Below are 7966 nucleotides of genomic sequence, written 5' to 3' on the forward strand. Positions count from 1 at the left end.
ATCCAAGATGGACCGTGTCCGAAGGGACACCATGTACAAACCTCTGGAGAAGGGAGGGCGGAACGTACCCAACGCCTCCCTCATCCTGTTGGCCACCTTTGTGTCCAGCTGCATCAAGCTGTGCGTGGACCCCCAGTATGCAAACACCAAGTGTCACTACATACTGAGGTTCTACCTGTCCCCGGTGTTGCGAAGGATGGGCCTGGCCTCATTGCCGCGGAACGCTCCAAGTAGTTGGACCGTACCGTACCACCTGTCCTTCGTGGAAAAGTTTTTGAAGGAAAACACCTTTGACCACAAGGCAATGAAGCAGTGGTCAGCACGTAATGTCCTCGAGGCCCTCAGGGAAAAAGAGACCGTGGAGGACGTTGGATGGTTCCCTGAGCAGACTGCCAGAGTCATCTGGCAGAACGCCTCATCACCAGAACTTTCAAACAAGCACCAAGACCTAGCTTGGCTGGTGGTGAGAAGGGCCCTCCCTGTCAGATTCTTCATGCACACCCGAAGGCTCTGCACCAATGCACGCTGCCCTCGGAGTGGCTGTGGGGGAAATGAGACGGTCACACACCTCCTTGTGGAATGTGCCTTTGCAAAGAAGGTCTGGAGAGAGATGCAATGGTATTTGTCAAGGTTTATCCCAAACAGATCTGTGACACAGGACTCTGTGCTCTACGGACTGTTTCCAGGGACACACACCGAGACAAATATCAACTGCTGCTGGAAGGTCATCAACTCGGTAAAAGACGCTCTTTGGTCTGCCCGAAACTTGCTGATCTTCCAGTGCAAAGAATTGTCCTCGACCGAGTGTTGCAGACTGGCACATTCCAAGGTCCAGGACTACGTGCTGAGGGACGCACTCAAGCTTGGGGCAGCTGCCGCCAAGGCGCAATGGGGAAAGACCACTGTGTAAAGTCTTTCCAGCAAATGTACACCGAGGGGCGGGTAACAGTGTAAAGCCCCTCGGTCTGGGCAACCAACACTCCAATGTATAAAACAAACATGACAATGTAAATATTTAAGAAGGAATTGTAACGTAAAGAGTGATATGTGAATAATAATATCAAAATTGAATGAAAGAAAGTCAAGGCAACATGTAACCCTGCCGGAAATGTACAGTCAAGACAATTTGAAATGTTTCTGTAATGCTTATGATAAATTTTTATGAATAAAGTAAATTTTTTTGGAAAAAAAAAAAAAATCTGTTCTTATCAGTTTAATATCTGATACGTCCCTTATCTGGGGACCATATATTAAATTGATTTTTGGAGCAGGGAGATGGAATAGGGGCTTGCTCCGTCCACTCCACGCATCGACCTGGTATTGCAGTATCTCCAGGAACGGTGCACACCACCCCTTCATGGGGAATTTCAAACTTAAAAAACAGATCAAACACATACAAATATACACTTTATTCACAGTTCTTTCAGCACACAACAAAATGCTTCGGCAAGTGGCTGCTGCTACTCAGCTTCTACCTGGCCCCGGTGTCATGAAGAATGACCAAACGCATCTTACAAGCACAACGGCGAAAGGGAACTAATTCTAAATTGACCACCCATTTCACTCTTGAATGTGCATTACTCGGCTTCTCGGCCTTTTGCCTAAGATCAAGTGTAGTCTCATTTGATCGAGAGAAGCTGAGGATTTCCATGTCGATCGTGGATTGGAGAACTCGGAGGGATTGAAGTCGTCAAAGAGGAAACGTTTGGAGCTTGGCTGCTATTGGTGGATCTACATGCTGGCCTAAACCTCGGGTTTAGGCCTAACACCGATACAGTTTCACACCCAACGAACGAGCTATGGATGCAGCTGCATCCCGACCACCAGGCTGGGGAGTGCGAAACACTGTCCGAGTCACAGTGAAGAAAACGGAAGGAGAGTCACCTGTGGACCGGAAACTCTTCGTGAAACGGGTGCTGCTCGAGTGTTGTGGGTTTAAAGCAACAGAGATCTTCTGCTTGCAAAACTTCCCCAACAATGGATATTTTGATGTCACCTTCAAGAGCGTCGCAGCGTGCATCAGATTCTTGAACGTCTTCAAGGAAAAAGGTAATCAGAGTCCCCTGTCGATCCTGACTGCGGAGCCTCTGTTTACGCTACCGTCGCAGCAAAACCGGGTTGTAACACTGCACACGTACAACCCCCACGTCCCCGTGTCTGATGTGCTCACGTTCCTCGCCAGGTACGCTGAGCTGAAAAGTGACAGCGTGCAAGTGAAAGACACCTTCGGCATCTGGACAAGTGAGCACCACATCAAGGTGACTCTAAGAACAGACGGCAGCGGAACCATCCTGCATCCCCCCTCCAGTTTCATTATTGGAGGAAATCGTGGCTACCTCTACTACGTGGGACAGCCACGAGTATGCCACACCTGTGGCAAAACGGGGCATGTTGCCGCAAACTGCAGTGTGACCTTCTGCAAAAACTGCAGGCAGGAGGGACACATGACTAAGGACTGCAAAGAAGACAAGTGCTGCAACCTGTGTGGGGAGGCCGGCCATCTTTACAGGGCCTGCCCGAAACGGGGGGCGACATATGCACAGATCATCAGCAGCGGAGTTAAAAAGGCGACCAGAGAGGAGGTTCATGCACCCCCCACCGAAAAAGACACCACGGCACAGAATGCGGAAAAGCAACAGAAGGGCCCCCAACAAAAAGAGGAGGCCCCAGCACGCCCTGACAACCCAACCCCAGCCTCATCTGATGAGGAACACTCAATGGAAGAGGAAGAGGATGGGACAAAGAATAGAGAGCCCTGGCAAACAGTGAACAGGGACAAACGAAAGAGGAAACAAAAAAACAAACTGAAGAACCCCCCGAGGGGTAGTGGCAAAAAGCGACACCTTTCAGCCAGCGGACTTAATGCCGACACCTCCTCCGATGAGGGAAAACAAGACAAGAATCGGCCTCAAATAAAGAGGCAAAGACTTCCGGGTGCGGCGATGACCAGCTAAGTCGCACGTTTCGGCAGCTCCCGGTGGAACGGACTTTTGGGCTCTTGATAGGAGCCCCAACCGCAAGTTTAACGGCTAAAAACACTGTGCGGTAACCAGAAGGGAATTCCCCCTGGACACGGATGGAAAAAGGAGAGGAAAGTGGCCGGATTGCGGAGGATCCTCTAGAGCAGCGGCAAGGAAGGCAAGCACAAAGCAAGATGGCGTCGGAAGGTGGCCGTCTAGTATGGGGCCCTGACCAACAAGAGTTCCTGCGGCGCTGTGTGGAAGAACTTAAAAAGGAGATGAAGAAGGAGCTGCTGGCCCCGATATTACAGGCGATTGAAGGGCTAAAGGAGGAGCAAAAGACCCAGGAGCAGGAGCTTCGGGTCGTGAAGGCAAAGGTCGCTGAAAATGAAGACGAAATACAGGGCCTGGTGGTGAAGACAGAGACGCACGAGGAACAGCACAAAAGGAGTGTGGAAAGGCTGGAGGTGCTGGAGAATAATGCGAGGAGGAAGAATTTAAGGATTCTTGGTCTTCCCGAAGGTGCAGACGTCGGGACATATGTGAGCACGATGCTTCACTCGTTAATGGGATCGGAGGCCCCGACGGGCCCGTTGGAGGTGGAGGGAGCTTATCGAGTTATGACGTGAAGACCGAGGGCTGGAGAAATACCTTGAGCCATAGTGGTGAGATTTCTCCGATATAATGACAGAGACATGGTCCTCAGATGGGCGAAGAAAACTCGGAGCAGTAGGTGGGAGAATGCGGTGATCCGCGTATATCAAGATTGGAGTGCGGAGGTGGCGAGAAGGAGGGCAAGTTTTAATCGGGCCAAGGCGGTGCTTCACAAAAGGAAGGTCAAATTTGGAATGTTGCAGCCGGCAAGACTGTGGGTCACACACCAAGGGAAGCACCACTACTTTGAGACGGCAGAAGAGGCGTGGACATTTATTGTGGAGGAGAAGCTGCAATAGGCGGGCCAGAAAAAGAACGTTTGGGACAAAGTGGTGGGGTGATTACGTGGGGTGAAGGGGGGGAAAAAGGGGGAAGGGATGATCTCTCAAGTTGTTAATCTTGCGACCCTGTAACTTTTCGCTCTTCCCCATGTCGTGGGGGAGAGGGGGGAGGGAGGATGAGGAATTGTGGGCGCCGGCCATTAGGGGTGGGGCCAAGTGGGAAAGGCGGGCTTTGTTCCCGCGCTATGGTAATCATGGCGGGAACAGGGAAGCAGGAAGAAGGGGGCCTCGCTCAGTGGGGGCCGAGGTCACGGGGGGAAGCAGAGGTCAGCCAGAGTTTGCTGACTTCTGGGAGCAACATGGGGGGTGCAATTACGCTAGAAAAGGATCTAGCGGGGGGGGGGGCCTAACTGGGTTGCTGCTGCTGGGGAGAAGGGGGAGCTGGTATGGGCTTGGGTGGTCGAAGCGGGAGGGCGCCGTCAGGGGGAGATACGGCTACGTGGGAACTGGGTGAGGAGCTGGATTAAAAAAGGGGATGGCTAGTCGACAAGGGGGGGGGGTAAAGAGCCCCCCAACCCGGCTGATCACGTGGAATGTGACAGGGCTGAACGGGCCGATTAAAAGGGCACGGATACTCGCACACCTAATGAAATTAAAGGCAGATGTGGTTATGTTGCAGGAGACGCATTTGAAACTGATAGACCAGGTCAGACTACGCAAAGGATGGGTGGGGCAGGTGTTTCATTCGGGGTTAGACGCAAAGAACAGGGGCGTGGCTATATTAGTGGGGAAACGGGTACGGTTTGAGGCAAAGACCATAGTGGCGGATAGTGGGGGTAGATACGTGATGGTGAGTGGCAGATTGCAAGGGGAGGTGGTGGTTCTAGTGAACGTATATGCCCCGAACTGGGATGATGCCAATTTTATGAGGCGTATGTTGGGACGTATCCCGGACATAGAGGCGGGAAAGTTGGTAATGGGGGGAGACTTCAATACGGTGCTGGACCCAGGGCTGGACAGATCGAGGTCCAGGACCGGGAGGAGGCCGGCTGCAGCTAGGGTGCTCAAGGACTTTATGGAGCAGATGGGAGGAGTAGACCCCTGGAGATTTAGCAGGCCTAGGAGTAAGGAGTTCTCGTTTTTCTCCTATGTCCATAAAGTATATTCACGGATAGACTTTTGTGTTTTGGGAAGGGCGCTGATCCCGAAGGTGACAGGGACGGAGTACACGGCTATAGCTATCTCGGACCACGCTCCACATTGGGTGGACCTGGAGATAGGGGAGGAAAAAGAACAGCACCCGCCCTGGAGAATGGACATGGGATTACTGGCAGATGAGGGGGTATGTTTAAGGGTGAGGGGGTGTATTGAAAGGTACTTGGAGCTTAATGACAATGGGGAGGTTCAGGTGGGAGTGGTCTGGGAGGCACTGAAGGCAGTGGTTAGAGGGGAGCTGATATCTATTAGGGCACATAAAGGAAAGCAGGAGGGTAGGGAAAGGGAGCGGTTGCTGAAAGAACTTTTGAGGGTGGACAGACAATGTGCGGAGGCACCGGAGGAGGGACTGTACAGGGAAAGGCAAAGGCTACATGTAGAATTTGACTTGTTGACTACGGGTAATGCAGAGGCACAATGGAGGAAGGCACAGGGTGTACAGTACGAATATGGGGAGAAGGCGAGCCGGTTGCTGGCCCACCAACTGAGGAAGAGGGGAGCAGCGAGGGTGATAGGGGGGGTGAGATATGAGGAGGGAGAGATGGAGCGGGGAGCGGAGAGAGTGAATGGTGTGTTCAAGGCATTCTACGAAACATTATACAAAGCTCAGCCCCCGGAAGGGAAGGAGAGAATGATGAGCTTTCTGGATCAGCTGGAATTCCCTAAGGTGGAGGAGCAGGAGAGGGCGGGACTGGGAGCACAGATTGAGATGGAGGAGGTAGTGAAAGGGATTGGGAGCATGCAGGCGGGGAAGGCTCCGGGACCAGACGGATTCCCGGTGGAATTTTATAGGAAGTATATGGACTTGCTGGCCCCGCTTCTGACAAGAACCTTTAATGAGGCTAGGGAAAGGGGGCAGTTGCCCCCGACTATGTCAAAGGCAACGATATCGCTCCTCCTAAAGAAGGAAAAAGACCCGCTGCAATGCGGGTCCTATAGGCCCATTTCTCTTTTAAATGTGGATGCTAAGATTCTGGCCAAGGTAACGGCGACGAGGATAGAGGACTGTGTCCCGGGGGTGGTTCATGAGGACCAAACTGGGTTTGTGAAGGGGAGACAGCTGAACACGAACATACGGAGGTTGCTAGGGATAATGATGATGCCCCTGCCAGAGGGGGAAGCGGAGATAGTGGTGGCGATGGATGCCGAGAAAGCATTTGATAGAGTGGAGTGGGATTATCTGTGGGAGGTGCTGAGGAGATTTGGCTTTGGAGATGGGTATATCGGATGGGTACAGTTGCTGTATAGGGCACCGATGGCGAGTGTGGTTACGAATGGACGGGGGTCTGATTATTTCCGGCTTTACAGAGGGACGAGGCAGGGGTGTCCCCTGTCTCCGTTATTGTTTGCACTGCCGATTGAGCCCCTGGCCATAGCACTGAGGGGTTCCAGGAAGTGGAGGGGAGTGTTTAGGGGAGGAGAAGAACACCGGGTATCTTTGTATGCGGATGATTTGTTGTTGTATGTGGTGGACCCGGTGGAGGGGATGCCAGAGATAATGCGGATACTTGGGGAGTTTGGGGATTTTTCGGGGTATAAATTGAACATGGGGAAAAGTGAGTTGTTTGTGGTGTATCCGGGGGAGCAGAGCAGGGAAATAGAGGATTTACCGCTGAGGAAGGTAACAAGAGACTTCCGGTACTTGGGGATTCAGATAGCCAAGAATTGGGGAACCTTACACCGGCTTAATTTAACACGATTGGTGGAACAAATGGAGGAGGACTTCAAGAGATGGGACATGGTGTCCCTGTCACTGGCAGGTAGGGTGCAGGCGGTTAAAATGGTGGTTCTCACGAGATTCCTCTTTGTGTTTCAGTGCCTCCCGGTGATGGTCACGAAGGCTTTTTTTAAGAGAATCGAGAAAAGCATTATGAGTTGTGTGGGGGCCGGGAAGACCCCGAGAGTGAGGAGGGGGTTCTTGCAGTGTAGTAGGGATAGGGGGGGGCTGGCACTACCGAGCCTAAATGATTATTACTGGACCGCCAATATTTCAATGGTGTGTAAGTGGATGGGAGAAGGGGAGGGAGCGGTGTGCAAGAGATTGGAAAGGGCGTCCTGCAAGGGGACCAGCTTACAAGCAATGGTGACGGCACCGTTGCCGTTCTCACCGAAGAAATACACTACAAGCCCGGTGGTGGTGGCAACATTAAAAATTTGGGGGCAGTGGAGACGGCATAGGGGAAGGACGGGAGCCTCGGTGCGGTCCCCGATAAGAAATAACCATAGGTTTGTTCCGGGGAGAATGGATGGGGGATTTGGAGCATGGCAAAGAGCTGGGGTAGTACAATTGAGAGATCTGTTCGTAGATGGGACGTTTGCGAGTCTGGGAGCGCTGACGGAAAAATATGGGTTGCCCCAAGGGAATGCATTTCGGTATATGCAACTGAGGGCTTTTGTGAGGCAACAGGTGAGGGAATTCCCGCAGCTCCCGACGCAGGAGGTGCAGGATAGAGTGATCTCAGAGACATGGGTGGGGGATGGTAGGGTGTCGGATATATACAGGGAAATGAGGGACGAGGGGGAGATCATGGTAGATGAGCTGAAAGGGAAATGGGAAGAGCTGGGGAAGAGATTGAGGAGGGGCTGTGGGCTGAGGCCCTACGTAGGGTAAACCCGTCGTCCTCGTGTGCCAGGCTAAGCCTGATACAATTCAAGGTTCTACACAGGGCGCATATGACTGGAGCACGGCTCAGTAAATTTTTCGGGGTAGAGGATAGGTGTGGGAGATGCTCGCGAAGCCCAGCGAATCACACCCACATGTTCTGGTCATGTCCGGCATTACAGGGGTTCTGGGTGGGGGTGGCGAAGGTGCGTTCGAAGGTGGTGGGGGTCCGGGTCGAGCCAAGCTGGGGGTTA

At 52.5% G+C, this 7966-nt stretch overlaps 1 pseudogene; it reads left to right on the forward strand.

Moving 5' to 3' along the window:
• The first annotated feature begins 1172 nt into the window (after nucleotides 1-1172).
• On the forward strand, nucleotides 1173-1351 carry LOC140408163 (U2 spliceosomal RNA; annotated as a pseudogene).
• Nucleotides 1352-7966: the final 6615 nt, after the last annotated feature.

The sequence above is a fragment of the Scyliorhinus torazame genome, chromosome 2 (assembly GCF_047496885.1).
Source record: "Scyliorhinus torazame isolate Kashiwa2021f chromosome 2, sScyTor2.1, whole genome shotgun sequence".
Taxonomy (NCBI): domain Eukaryota; kingdom Metazoa; phylum Chordata; class Chondrichthyes; order Carcharhiniformes; family Scyliorhinidae; genus Scyliorhinus; species Scyliorhinus torazame.